The sequence below is a fragment of the Danio rerio genome, chromosome 13 (assembly GCF_049306965.1).
Source record: "Danio rerio strain Tuebingen ecotype United States chromosome 13, GRCz12tu, whole genome shotgun sequence".
Taxonomy (NCBI): Eukaryota; Metazoa; Chordata; class Actinopteri; order Cypriniformes; family Danionidae; genus Danio; species Danio rerio.
Genome location: NC_133188.1, coordinates 6,372,501 through 6,388,199, shown reverse-complemented (window position 1 = coordinate 6,388,199; position 15,699 = coordinate 6,372,501). Strand labels below are relative to the sequence as shown.

At 37.6% G+C, this 15,699-nt stretch overlaps 2 protein-coding genes across 11 annotated transcripts in view; one reads left to right on the top strand and one right to left on the bottom strand.

Moving 5' to 3' along the window:
- cul9 (cullin 9) overlaps window positions 1-2,761 on the bottom strand; it is a 67,544-nt gene extending 64,783 nt beyond the window's left edge. For all 3 annotated transcript variants that reach the window (XM_073920567.1, XM_073920568.1, XM_073920569.1), the window contains exon 1: window positions 2,634-2,761. The gene's annotated coding sequence lies outside the window, so the exon portion shown is untranslated. The remainder of the gene's footprint in view (window positions 1-2,633) is intronic.
- Window positions 2,762-9,141: 6,380 nt separating this feature from the next.
- syndig1 (synapse differentiation inducing 1) overlaps window positions 9,142-15,699 on the top strand; it is a 96,991-nt gene continuing 90,433 nt past the window's right edge. For all 8 annotated transcript variants that reach the window (XR_012389103.1, XR_012389104.1, XM_073920577.1 and 5 more), the window contains exon 1: window positions 9,142-9,471. The gene's annotated coding sequence lies outside the window, so the exon portion shown is untranslated. The remainder of the gene's footprint in view (window positions 9,472-15,699) is intronic.

Here is a 15,699-nt window from a genome sequence, read left to right as displayed (position 1 = left end):
CAGTGAATGCATGTATAAGCGCTGACTGACAGACGCGCTCAATACAATAAACTGATCCCAGATCAGCGTCGTACACGACATTTACAGAGGAGCGGGTGTATGTTTAAACAGACAAATAAACTAATAATATGAAACATCTCCGTCCTGCATGTTTTATTTTAAACAGCTTATTTTCTCTTAAATTAACAGTTTCTAAAGTAATGGACTGCTTTCATTATAGATCTGTGCATTCTTACAGAGACACCTCTGTTATCAAACTAAAAACATGAGATTCATTTGCTGCTCACTTGTTTGATAACAGAAGTGTCCCTTTAAATGGCGCGCACAGACGCTGATCTGGGATCAGTTTATTGTACGAAGCGCGTCTGTCAGTCAGCGCTTGCATGCATTCACTGGTTCAGAGGTTGCAAAGTGAAAGGCAACGATTAGCGCACAGTAATGTAAAGAAAGTGGGGTAGAATGGTAAAATATGGGAGAATTTCAGCAAAAATGGGAGGGTTTACGTGAGAAGTGAAGTGTACAGGAAGTGTTTGTGGAGAAACAGTTTTGCGAGAGAACGCAAAACATCTTTGCAAGGGAACGCAAAACAACTTTGCGAGGGAACGCAAAACAACTTTGCGAGAGAATGCAAAAACTTAGAAATATATTTTCCTCCCACCCATTTTTTTCTTTTACCCAATAGTTTTTTTTCACCCAGCCAATTTTTTTCTCCTCCACTACGTCCCTTCCGGGGTTCCGTAGGAGAATGATCATGTTGCCTTAGTTAATTTAATCCCCTGGCTGACCAAAAAAATTGACAAATTTTTAATTCGTCCTCCACAAAAAAAGACTCACTGTGATTTACCTTCAGCAGCTAATACTAATGACCAAAGCATACTGAACCCAGATGAGGAAGCTCCAAACATTTCGGGTGGCAGCGCTAGCAATATTGCAAACACGAAATGCAGGAAATACCAAGATAGTTACCTGACCTATGGTTTTATTCCATTTTCTTGAAGCAAAGAGTCCCTGACCTAGCCACAGTGCGTTATCTGCGTTATCTCTTGCTAACGAATGCATGAGGTCGTCCAAATTAATAAGAAATTTGCATATGACTCATCCCCAATACCACGACAAACCCACAGAATTTTTGGAGCGCAAGGCAAAAGAATTGACACACACCCAAAATGAGATGAGGGCAAGCAATATACAGCCAATTTCAAGGCCAAAGGTTTACGTTTGTCAGGTACAAATGTTCTACTGATGTTTTGCTTTTATATTTTACATTAGGCTATTATTTATGCATGAACCTATCTAGATATAGTAATAAATATACAGTTTGTTTGAAAACAAAATTTTTTGTCATCCTTACTGCAAACTTATATGAGCGATAACATCATTAAATATGCCTTACAACTGTTTCCAGGGGAAAAGGGGGTCTCAGGCAAAATAGGTTGGGAACCACTGTTCAGATAGAGGTAAAGTCGGTTTAACATTAAGATATTCAGACATTCTCCTTAAATAACATTTCATAAAAGTATTCTTTGCTAATTCTAAATAGGGAAATCATATAAGCTGCCATTTATTATTAAAGTACACCATTGTTTACAGTCATTTAGATAGTGTTAATGTTGTTTTGAAGACATACTTACATGCTAATTCCGATTGAATATTCAAAGTCACATAGTAAACAATATAGACTTCTAAATGAACAAATGTGCAAATATAAAACCAACTTTAGCTCTGTTTTTAGAGGATGGCTTTGGAATGCCATAACAATGAGTTAATGATGACCATGCACATTTTTGAGTGAACTAACCCTTTAAGATTCAATAGTTTCAACACACATAAGACAAAACTATAGTGCTAGGAGGTTTTTCTGTAATCACGAAAGTGATTTTGAGACCTAAAAAGACAGTTCTCGCATTATTTACTACTCACCATCGTATTGTTCCCATTCCCACATCTCCTTTTGAGTCACACAGGTTTGAAATGACACGACGACCAGTAACGTTAGGCTACGTTAAACGATGACAGCCGTTTCACTTTAGGGAACTTGTGTTATTTTAGGACACGTTAGCGTTATTTTTGTGAACAAATCTCAAAGTTTACAACAAAGTCTAATGCATTTACACAGTTTCTATGCCACCCTACGCTTAAACTAAGTCCGTTAGGTTTCACAGCTGCTGTCAGTCAGTCCGCTAGCGATGCTGCTAGATAGCAACATACACACACACACACACGGGCCTGATGTGTTCACCGGGTTTTATTCGCGCTGCACGGACGTTTCACTAACCTCAGTTAACTCTGTGCTCACAACTGATGGCGTTTAAACCCTTCAAGCCGAGCAGCTTTTCTCTCGTGATGCGGTAAAAGCAAATAGCTGAGCTGAGAAAGTGCGCATTAGCGCTAACATCAACACTGAAAGCCGCCAACGCGACGCGGCTAGTCAAACTGAAACTAGCGTGCACGATTACGCTGTAAAGAGTGAAAGCAGCGTGAACTAGCTTCGTATAGTATATTGTCAGCGTTCGAGTTAGCTGTGTCTCGTCGCTAGCATGGTACATATGCCGCGACTAGCTGTCAGTGCGGCCTTTTATGTTAAAAAGACATTAAAAAGCTCGGAGTGAGCTCCAGAACTGCGCCCTGATTACCTCCGGTGTTGCAGGGCCTCCCCTCCTTCACGACTTTCCCCCTGGGTGGATGGAGTTTTCTTCTCCGTGGTAGCGTTTCGTTTCCCAGCCTGAAGACGTTGTTTGCTGCCTGTTGTACAGTTGAGTGTAGTCCCAGTCCTGCTTCCTGTGAAACAGGTACGATTCAGCTCGACTGTGCGCCAACGTCTGGATGCAGACACGCATTACTGCTCTCTACAGGCATGGAGGGACTACAGTTGTTATGGTCACGTGGCTGTAAAAGTTTTTGACATAATAAATGTGTGTATTATGTATACAGTATTTATTATGTACACACACATTTTGTAATATACACGAGGAAGACTTATCTCATCTTTTCTATAACTGTGATGTCTCTCTTACATGTTGGAATGATGTTAGTGACGTGTTATTTTGGCAAAGAAATGTTAATTACAGGCTAAATCTAAATGTCATTTACACTTTTTCACACACCAAAAGAACATTCGAGTATGTTGTTAACTTCTACATCTTACAAGGTAAATATTTTATTCATAAACAGAAATTTGTGAAATCTATACTAAAATGAAATATCTTTTTATTAGAAATGGAAACTTTGAAAAAGTCTCAAAAAGAGTGATTTAATGTTAGATTTCATGAAGGAATTGTTCTCTGGTACTAATCCCTCGCTGTAGTCGATGATTGTATCCTAAGTTCTTATTTTTGTTTATATGTATGTATGCGTGTGTGTGTGTGTATGTGTGTGTGTGTGTATGTGAATGTGTGTGTGTGTATGTGAATGTGTGTGTGTGTGTGTGTGTGTGTGTGTGTGTGTGTGTGTGTGTGTGTGTGTGTGTGTGTGTGTGTGTGTGTTTTTGAAATACTTTTTTCCCCCCACACCTGTTATGTTTTTGCTTCATTATCATTTCTGGATATAGCATATATCTTAATTTGTATTATTACTTTAGGTAATGTTTCAAAGCTTATAATACATTTTTTTAAAGTATTTATTATGTATATGTAACATATGCATAAACAAAACCAATTTTCTAACATAGATATTTCATTTGTACCATATATTTTATATCTAAATCATGGGTGGTTATTTTTTGTCTGAAAAACTGAACCGTTTTGTAGTTATTTGCCTCATTTTGTATTTCAATCATTTTCTTTTTGGCTTCGTCACTTTATTAATCCGGGGTCGCCACAGCGGAATGAACCGCATTGTAATTAATTATGAGTAGGGCCAGACAGAATCTGAGGACATTTTTTGCTATTTCTGTGCAGAGATTGATAATAAATCTGCGGATTTATGCGGAATGATTTTGGGAGTATCGTAATGTAAAAACTTAATATATGAAATAACAAATAATATCCTTTTAACTTTTATTTAATTTTTACAATCCAAATCCAATAGATACACTTATTTGTGAAACAAAGCAAGTCTCTCATATAATATAAATTAATAAATATTAATTTACAAACTGTTTTTAAATAAATTATATGAACATTTTCATATTAGTCAGTACTATTATCGAAATTAAATAAAAAAAACTGAATCAATATAAACTTACACATATTTATACAAGTAAATAATAAGACTCAATGATGGGTATAAATGTTGCATTTTAGTCACATATTAAAAACTACATTTTGCTGGATTGACTTGTCGGATGGTTATAATAACCCCACTTTTTGACCATAGTATTTTACTATTTTAAGTGTTTATTTACAAATGTGCATTTAAACTGTAAGCTTTATATTGCAGTTTTATGATTAATGAAAATATTTAGAATTAGAGCTTAGAACGTTCAATTCTCAGAATAAAGAAATATGAAAAGATACTCATTTTTAAATACAAATCTATTATCATCACCTATCATTATATTTTTAATATAATTAAAAACCTAAGCCTAAAGACAAATAAAAAACTGGCTAATACATGCACGTTCAACTTTCCTCAGTCAGAATTTGGCCATTTGAATAAAAAGAAGAATGCAAACATAAAAATAATAATCCAACTTTTGGTCTTTCAAACCACATGACCCCCCTTTGGGTACAGGCCTGACTATTTAATTTAACTTAATAAATTGTATGAAGAGCGGATTCACTAATATTATTTTTTAATAGCAGTTCAATAATTAATAGATGATGGATGGATGGATGGATGGATGGATGGATGGATGGATGGATGGATGGATGGATAGATAGATAGATAGATAGATAGATAGATAGATAGATAGATAGATAGATAGATAGATAGATAGATAGATAGATAGATAGATAGATAGATGGATGGAAAGATAGTAGATAGATAGATAGATAGATAGATAGATAGATAGATAGATAGATAGATAGATAGATAGATAGATAGATAGATAGATGGATAGATAGATGGATGGAAAGATAGATGGATAGATAGATAGATAGATAGATAGATAGATAGATAGATAGATAGATAGATAGATAGATAGATAGATAGATAGATAGATAGATAGATAGATAGATAGATAGATAGATAGATAGATAGATGGATAGATAGATGGAAAGATAGATAGATAGATAGATAGATAGATAGATAGATAGATAGATAGATAGATAGATAGATAGATAGATAGATAGATAGATAGATAGATAGATAGATAGATAGATAGATAGATAGATGGAAAGATAGATGGATAGATAGATAGATAGATAGATAGATAGATAGATAGATAGATAGATAGATAGATAGATAGATAGATAGATAGATAGATAGATAGATAGATAGATTGATTGATTGATTGATTGATTGATTGATTGATTGATTGATTGATTGATAGCTGGGTCAGTTGGCATTTCTGTGTGTAGTTTGCATTTTTTCCCATGCTGGCGTGGGTTTCTTCTGGTTGGCCGTAGTGTATGTGGATGAATGTGAGAGTGTATAGGTGTTTCCCAGTACTGGGTTGCAGCTGGAAGGGCGTAAGGTTAACATATCCTGGATAAGTTGGTGGTTCATTCTGCTGTAGCGACTCCTGATGAATAAAGGGACTTAGACGAAGGAAAATTAATGAATGAATACTGTTTTTGATTATCAAAATGAATCTCTCTTTCTCTCTCTCTTTCTCTCTCTCTCTGTCTCTCATTTCAGTTCATTTGGCATGAGTATTGCTAAAAAATTTCCGATTAACATACACAATGAATAAAATCGTAAAGTGATTTTGATAAATACATAAGAAAGAAAACAGATACTAATTATAAACAGGTGTCAGGGTGGCGCAGTGGGTAGCATGACCGCTTCACAGTAAGAAGGTCGCTGGTTCGAGCCTCGGCTCGGTCAGTTGGTATTGGGAGTTTGCATGTTCTCCCCATGTTGGAGTGGGTTTCCTCTGTGTGCTCCGGTTTCTCTCACAAGTCCTTGTGTATGTGTGTGAATGAGTGTGGAAGGGCATCCGCTGGATAAGTTGGTGGTTCATTCCGTTGTGGCGACCCCAGATTAATAAAGGGACTAAGCCGAAAAGAAAAAGAAAAGAACGGTAAATTAATTAACATTTATTAATTATAAACATAAAATGTTATTAGTGACGGCTCGGTGGCTTAGTGGTTGGTGCTGTTACCTCACAGCAAGAAGGCCGCTGGTTCAAGTCTGGGTCAGTTGGCATTTCTGTGTGGAGTTTGCGAGTTCTCCCAGTATTCAAAAATGAGGGAATGAATGAATTACTGTTCTTCCTTTGCTCTTGTGTAACTACATTCCAGTTGTCTTCTACTTTTGAAACACAGGATGGCAGTGTTGCAGTTGAGAGGTGTGAAAATAAGAAATACTCACTTGACCAGCCTTGCCAGGCTTTGTGCCCAGCCAAAACCAGCTATGTCCAGCTTTAACCAGGCTGGTCAAGCTGGTTTTAGCTGGATTTAGCTGGTCATTTTCCAGCCTGACCAGCTAAGACCAGGCTTGAAATGGCTGGAAACCAGCCTGGATATGGCCAAAACCCCTCTAAAACCAGGCTGGTCAACCAGCTAAAACCAGCCAACCAGCCTAAGCTGGTTTAAGCTGGATTTTTCAGCAGGGATTGCTTCAAGAGGATATTAACTTTCCATTTATGTGTTGTTAACTGGTGATCTGGAACCTTTAGACAGATTGCTGTGCATATTGTAGATACATGATAATAATAACAATATTTTTTTTAATCTCATCTGTTTTTTTTTCTTTTAAGAAACGTTATGTTAAATAAAAAGTATAGTATACAGCTATATTTTGCTTGTTTTGACACATTTAAAATGTGTGGCTGAGAAATAATTATTTATTTTTAGTGTAGTCAGAGATACATTTGGTAAATCCTTAATTTTGTCCTCTGAAAAGTGATGTGGAATAAAAACTAATTGTAATACGACACTATGAATCCATAATCCATTTGCTCATGCTCACTGAGCAAGCTCATACACAACACACACAAAGTGAAATGAATGAGGAGGCATGTGGACATAACACAACATCTAAATCAAGTAAACTTAGTATGTCAAAGTCAAATTCATGCAAATAAAATATATTTTCCCAACAACAAAATTGTGGCTAGTGAAAATGGCGAGTGGCTAGTAATGTTGGAAAACTAGGGGAGCGTGGGGCACAAAGTAACGCGGGGTTAAATGTAATGCAGAGTTTTAAGGTATTTGCTGAGGGTAAACCGTGGCGTGCTTCAAAGGTTTTCACCACAGTGTCTGCAGATGTCTTCCTGGCAATTATCGAAAAAGTTCGGCAAAATTTGGATGAGAAACACAGGAGAAATCATTTTTTGCATAAAAGTATTTTTTTTTGTAGTTTAGATTTTTTGTTTTTAAAAAAATCTGTGAAAGCATATTAGTGAAATATTATGTTGTTGTCATCACCGTCTTCTAGGCTAAAAGATGAAACCATTTTGAAAGATGTCAAAAACACAGTGACTGCCAGCCGGGTTTTGAAGAAAACGCGACACAGCGCGGTTAGTTGTATCAGGGTGTTACGATTAAGCCACACACTGTTAGACACCAAATAAACTAACAAAATATATATTTTTTAATTTTGAGTGTAACGTTGAGAACTTTATATATAAAAAATGTTTTTAATAGAATTATCGTTTTTTTTTTTGATAGACAAAAAATGTTTTATTGCTAATACTACAAATAAATGCATGGTATAATAATGGATAACAATCCAAATAAATCCAAATGTGTTTATCCAATACATAAATAAACATACTGTGCTATGTAGAATAAGAAAAATTATTGAGCTAAGGACTGAGGAAATAAAGCTACTGTTTAAAGTAAACTAAATTTAAATTAATTGTGTGAAATCTGCCTTAAAATGCCTGTGATACAACTAACGCTCTGTCTGTTACAACTTGCTCCGAAGGTGGGGTACATAGTAACATTTTCACTCCTGGCTCTTTTGGCAACACTGCACAGAAACCATAGGTCCGGCGATTATACTTTCAGTGCTCATTTGTAGGAAAGGCTTGGGTTTTGTTGGTAAAAACAAATGGTTTGTCTAACCCCAATACTTTGTTTATTATTTGACCAAAACCAAAAAGTGTTACTTTGTGCCCCGCTCTCCCCTACTAGCCACAGTGGCTGGTGATCAAAAAAGTTAATGTCAAGGCCTATTTGTAATGTAATGGGAAGCACAAATGTCTTGATACCTCAGGTTGTTGATGTTACCAGGGCCGGAGTGGGACTCCTTTTCAGCCCTGGAGTTTCAAGCCTGAGACCGGCCCACCTCAGTTCACGACTGACTATATTAAAATAAGGTCATTTCCAAATCAGTTTCTAATGACACTATCACGTCTTTTTTTGAGAAAACAGCTGCTTTAGAACTTTAAATGTTCAACAACCCTAACAGTATTATATGTCTTAACAATAAAAATGAAAAACAATAAATTACTAAGTCAAGGATCGTATCCAGGTCTACTGCATCGTAAACTGACGTGCTATCCACTGAACCACAACAGCTGTTCAATGAATAGTGACTCAATGATAGATAAAAAGAGTAAAGCTGCGGTAAAATAATGAATAAAAAGGTTGTGGTCAAGTAAATAAATAAATACATTTAAAAAGTGTGACTGCTGAGAGCAACAGATTCTGGAGCTAGGGATACAGGCCCTCGCGGCCAAAAACGGACCGGCCCACCGGGAATTCTCCCGGTCCTCCCGATTAGCCAATCCAGGCCTGGATGTTGCCATCCACTCTGCAGATCTCCTCCATACTGATTGTAACCACAAACCATGATTTTTCCTTCACCAAACTTGACTGATTTCTGTACGAATCTTGGGTTCATGCGGGTTCCGGTATTTGTGGTGATTGGGATAACTTACAGTCGATTCATCGCACAAATCTACCTTCTTTAGAAATAATAAACTAGTAGTCAAGTTATTATTTGTTGCTCTTACAACTGGGACCGACGACAAGACTCTGGTCAGGTAGTGTAATGCACAAACAAAACAGAAATGCTCTGTGCGCTCTTTAGGACCCAGGGGAACTCGAGCAGCGCACCCATATAAAGACCGCAGATGAGGAGAAAGCAAGTGCATTATAGTGCTCACACAACACCAGTCTGTCTCTACGTCTCTTTTCGCTTTATTATTCTTTCCGCATTTGAATGATATCAGCTGGCAAAATGCAGTATAATCGACACCGTGTCCGCATGAAAGGTTTTTACCGGTGATTTCTTTCCTCCAGCACTCTTGATAAACGACTTCTTGAAACGGGGATAAAAAAACGGGACACTTTGGACTTTTATTCATTATTCTGCTCCCAAAAAAATAACATTGCGAAAGGATATAACACCGGTCTGTGAGATTATTCGTCGTCCAGATGAACATCTTCTGACTGCCATAGCAGCTCACCTTGAAAGGTAAGTTACCAGTCTGATCACGAACTTGTACAGCAAATGAATGATTGCACCAAGATGACATCAGTGCATCACAGCCTTCCTGGAGCCTGGCAGCAGAAACCTTTCTCCTGCTGCTCTGTTTGACTTCACCCTTGCCTTGTGCATTTTTACGCGAAGCATCTCTAAATACAGGTTGACTGATTAATGACTAATCACAATAGATGAGAGATGGGGGAGGCTACTTATTCAAAATCAAACGGACATGGCTATGTGACCTGTTTTTGTTTGCTTTGAATGACCAGAATTCATTTGCGATGTAAAACCCCTTGCTTGGATTCATATTTTGGTTGAGAGTACTGTTATGTATTTGTGTAACGAGCTTGTTTTAAGTGTTAGTGAGAGAATAAGAGTTCAAATCCAATCAATATTGAAAATACTGCTAATTAAATTTGAATATTTAACAATAATAAGTCAGCAATTGGTCATTTAAAATGACAGTTCACCCAAAAATGAAAAGTCTGTCATCATTTACTCACTTCACTTGTTCTAAACCTGTTACTTTCTTCTGTTCAACACAAAAGAAGATGTTTTGAAGAAAGCTGGAAACCTGTAACCATTGACAACTGTAGTATTTGTTTTTTCGTAGCATGGATGTCAATGGTTACAGGTTTTAAGTTTTCTTCAAAACTCGTCAAGGTTTATATGCAATTGATGCATTAGTAAATAAATGGTGATTTACATTTTTTAAATATGTTTGGGTATTTCTCTCTAAATGTAATAAATCAACATAACACCAGAAAGACATTTGTTTAACTCTTTGATCACAGCTTTGTGCAGTGTGCTGGTATTCTCTGCAACAACACTTTAACTGATGAAATAATAGTGTGTGTAACATTTTCAGCTCATTCAGTATATTTAAAATAATATCAGTATATTTAAAATAATACCCTGCTGAAAAATCCAGCTTAAACCAGCCTAGGCTGGTTGGCTGGTTTTAGCTGGTTGACCAGGCTGGTTTTAGAGGGGTTTTGGCCATTTCCAGGTTGGTTTCCAGCCATTTCCAGCCTGGTCTTAGCTGGTCAGGCTGGAAAATGACCAGCTAAATCCAGCTAAAAACAGCTTGACCAGCCTGGTTTAAGCTGGACATAGCTGGTTAAGCTGGTCAAGGTGGTTTTAGTTGGTCATCTCCCAGCCTGACCAGCTAAGAACAGGCTGGAAATGGCCAAAACCCCTCTAAAACCAGCCTGGTTGACCAGCTAAAACCAGCCAACCAGCCTAGGCTGGTTTAAGCTGTTTTTTTCAGCAGGGTATCTAAACCTGAACTCAGGTCCTACTCCCACCTGCTGGTAGAAACAGGTACTGCTGAACTGCTATTTAAATTCCCGATACAAAAGCTGGGTTAAGTGGAGTGTGCATGATGTATGTGGTAATTTTAAGTACGTTGATAAAATATATGTTATACAATTTTTTTTTTAAGGTACAACTTATTCCAAAAGATCAGGGGCTTTTGACAATACATCCGTGGCTTAAGCCCCCCCTCGCAACGCCACTGAGTAAAACTCAACATTCGATTTGTCCATATTTGACCCAGAATTGGGTTATTCTTCAGTGTATGGAAGGGAAGCAAGTGACAAACTTGAACAGGTAGAAAAGATGGGATAATTGTCATTTTAGGTGAGTCACTCCAACTCCATATTTACTCAATATTACTTTGTTTTCTGCTTGGTTTTTTATATGCTTAATTTGTACTTTTAGAGTTGAACACAACATTGTCTGTTTGAATTGTGCTTAAAAATATTAATAATGATTTTGGCCTATGCAAGTAGTTGACCTTATATACATAATAAATGGTTAGTTTACCGTAAAATAAAAATCATCATCATCAACACAAATTAAGATATTTTTAATCAAATATAATTGTATACAAGTAATACAGTATGACCCTTTACAGTAAATGCTTACTTCACTTTAAAAGTTCACCTTAAAATAAAAATCACCATCATAAACTGAACTTGAAAAATGAAGATAAGAGCTGCGTCCCAAATGGCACAATATACACTATGCACTCATGTACTTTTGCACGTACACACTCAACAGGATGGTATATGTATGTAGTGTCGTCCCAAATGGCACACTAATGTTTTTTTACTTAGTGGAAATTCAAACCGTTTCCCTAATGACGTTTGACGGTTGCCAAATCCGTGAAATGAACGACTGAATTATCAAATAATACCTGACGTGAGGTATAACCGCATTCACCATCGGGAGGCGCTATAATCTCTCTCGTAGGGGAATTTTGATTTCACCATCCAAAATAAATAAAAGTTATCCAACATGTGCATCAGATCGCTCCGCCCCTTCCGCTACGTGAGCAAACCTGCGGTCGTGAAGTGTCCATCATTACACACTTCATTTTAGCGGCTGAATGAGTGCATCATCCAGGTAATTAAAGTGCACTTATTAATTTTAGAGTTTTCAGTATGAACACACTACTTACACTATTTATACTACAAAATGTTGTAGAATAGTGCATGCGATTTGGGACGTACAGTATTTTACAGTATGACCCTCCATAACGTCTGTTTAAATCCAATGCTCTGAGACTACAAAAAGGTTTATTAAAAGATCAAATATTAAATTCAAATGAATCTAACAATTTTTGAGGATATATAATTGCCTTGTAATTGCTGTAACACATATTACACCGTTTTCTTATAGGCTTTTATTCACATATAGTTTACTAATGGAATAAACTGTCAACAAGATCTACTCAAACTTGCTGAAATGAAAAGAAAGCTCAAGTTAAGATGACTAGAAAAGTTCAATTGATTCAACTAATTTAAGGCAGCAATGTATTTTTACCGTGTACTATGCCTACTAGGCTCTTTAAGGGATCTTTAACTGACCAAGAGCTGATCATCTCTCAAAACAGCAAAATTCTGGTCAGTTAAATGGCCTGGCTAACCTATCAATCTTTAGATATTGTTGCATTCTTGAATGTGGTGGGCCTATTGATATTTACGAAACAGCTCTGTTTATCTGATGTCTGTTTTTTTGGAGAGAATCCACTGCTCTTTTGGGTTTTTTGTGTTTTTAAAACTCTGTAAACACTCCTAAAGCTAAGGGCTAAAGTGCTGAGGAGAGGTTTTAAGAGTTTGTACTTCTGACAGTAGCACTGAAGCATCTAATTGCTTACAGGCGCTGCTGATGGTGGGATGGATTTTTTTGTGCTCATTGCAGGAGACTGTAAATCAGATTAGGATGCTTTGCACCCATTAGGTGCCCCCAACAATGGGTATGCAGCTTTCGTTCGGCACACTGCTGAATTTAGCAGAAAAAAAAGTTTGTGTATTTGGCAGGCCTGGCTGTAGAGTTTTAGAAAATGCGGTGGTGCAGAGCTTGGAGATCAATGACCTAGACGTGCATTAAAACAGAGCTACCAACATGGCTGGGATACAGCAATTCAAGCTCAGGTGGAAAACAAATGAAGCTGGCACTGAGGACTAAACAGAAGCAAGGGTGTAGAATTAGCATGGACGAAGGGGACATGTCTTCACCAATAATAATTACATAATTAATTAATTAATTCTTTACATTTATATAGCACTTTTCTACACCCAAAGCGCTTTACACAATTGTGAGGGGAATCTCCTCATCTACCACCAGTGTGCAGCATCCACCTGGATGACACGACGGCAGCCATATTGCACCAAACCACTCACCAGCTGATTGGTGGAGAGGAGACTCCAATTATGATATGGGAATGGTTAGGAGGACATGATAGACAGAGGCCAGTGGGAAAAATTGGCCAGGATGCCGGGGTTAAGCCCCTACTCTTTTTCGAAGAACATCCTGGGATTTTTAACAACCACAGAGAGTCAGGACCTGGGTTTAACATCTCATCCGAAAGACGGTGCTCACTGAACAGTATAGAGTCCCGGTCAATGTATTGGGGCACAAGGACCCACACGGTTCACAGGTTGAGCGCCCCCTGCTGGCCTCACTAACACCACTTCCGACAGCAACCTAACTTTCCCATGTGGTCTCCCATCCAGGTACTGACTGGACTCGGCCCTGCTTAGCTTCAGTGGGCGACTATGCAAGAGTTGAGAGAGCCAGCTGCCAGCTATGTGCATCAATTACTGAAATGTCCCCACCAATAATTTATTCGCCTTCAAGATAAAATAATGCTCTGTCAACCACTAGTAACCTGGAGGTGCAGCAAGGGTTAAATCACGTGCTCCTCTCAGGTCCTCCTTCCCCCCAAAACATAAGGACAGTGTGATTGACTTGGCCTTTTTTCTGCAGTCAAGTGACTGACAGCTGTTTTTACATTTCGATGTAAAAAGCATCAAAACAAGGAATTTTCCAGTCCTACTTCACTGTGCAAGATGTGGACAAAAAGGAACCACTTTTCAAAGAAAAGTGTAGGTCACTTATGGCCTGTTTCCACTGAGTGATACAGTACGGTACGGGTCGGTACGGGTCACCCTTATCAGGCTTGCGTTCCACTGCTAATAGGGTACCAATGGTGGGCGTGGTGTCAACAGAAAGTTTCGGTTACGTCATTCTCGCTCAAGGAAATGTTTTTTCGTGCACCACTCTTGCGTTTGTCCGTTTCTGAAAGGATCGGATGTCAAAAGCACTTCAAGAATTTTGCGCAAGTTATTAACATCAACTCAAGAAGTTGGTTATTTTAAATATAAATGTGCAGGCGAGCGCAAGTTAGAAAGCGAAACCGCTCAAGCTTTAGACGACCTTGTAAACAACTACGCAGCACAGGGCAGATTCTGCTCTTTTTCTTGGCTTTTTATCTGTTCATTAACGCGAAGACAAGGTTTGTTTAAGCTCAGGTTGACCATGGCTCATTATTATATGTATTATTACAGTGTAAGTCTCGACTCTGTATTTAAAAATGGCACTTCCTTTGTTTTCATTCTCCTGCTTATCCATCTCTGTAAACTAATAGTGTTCAGCTGCGTGTCTTGCTCTGCCTTTTGGTACCCTCTTGTTGTGCTAGGTACCCTTCCGAAAGGGTACCCAAAAAGTGGTATGGTATGGTTCACTTTTAGGTACCTTTTGACAGTGGAAATGGCCATAAAAACGTACCAAACCGTACTGTACCACTCAGTGGAAACAGGCCATTAAAGTCAAGTTCTCTGCGAGTTCACCATAATAACATTAACCAAGGCTGTGCAATTAATCAAACTTCCATGATTATAAAAAACAAAAATATGCATAAAACAAATCAAAATTTCTCTACATTCATTCTTCCTCAAAGCCTGATTGGAGAAAATTCATGTAAACAGACTTTAGCAGACTTTAGCATGGAACGTGCTTCACTATTTGTTATTCGGATTATCAAGTGTTTAAACCCTTTATTCATGTTTTTAAAAGCGTGAAAGAGAATTTTGCTGTTCTATGTATTTGTTATAGAAATGTACATATGTCTTTAAATCATGGTAATGCTCTGAAAAGTTAAATCCTTAATAATGCAATTAAAAACGAAATCTGTCTTTCTTAAAAGGGCTTCTTCAGAACTCTGTTATTGTTTAATCAGCGTCAAGTTAGTGCTAGGCAATTGATTAAAATGAAATTGGAAAAGCTAGCACAGTTCTGTGACGTCTTATCTGAAGCTACGTCTACACTCATCGGAATAAATGTAAAAAGGGTGTTTTCGTCTAATAACGCTCCATATCCACACTGTAATTGTCAATTCATCCTGTCATCGACACTAAACTGGCTCAAAATGCTTTCGTTTATGTACTGCACATGCGCACAGATGTAAGATGCTTTTACCTGCATCAATTCCACCTGATGTTTGTTTACTTTCCATCTCTTTGAAACGTCACGGCATAATATCGCAACTGTCATCTGCCTCTGAACAATAGCTCTCAGTAAACATTCTGTGTCCTTTGAAGAGACAATATGGAGCATGTACAAACTGGTGTTAATCTTAAATACAATGGCCAAAACTGACTTTTTGTGGCCAACATTCGAAACATCTGCTTTACATTGTCATCCACCATGTTAGCTGAACTGGTCATATGACCAAAATACAAAATTGTTTTTGAAATCCTGCAACATAAAAACTGCTTTTTCAAATTTATCAAGGACGGCGTTTTTAAAAAGGTACATTTTTGTTTCCTAAAACACTGTCTCAGTGTGAACGGAAGCCCAAAAACAGAGGAAAATAGGTGTATTTAAACGAAAAGCGTATTAGTGTAGACATGGTCTAAACTTTCACAA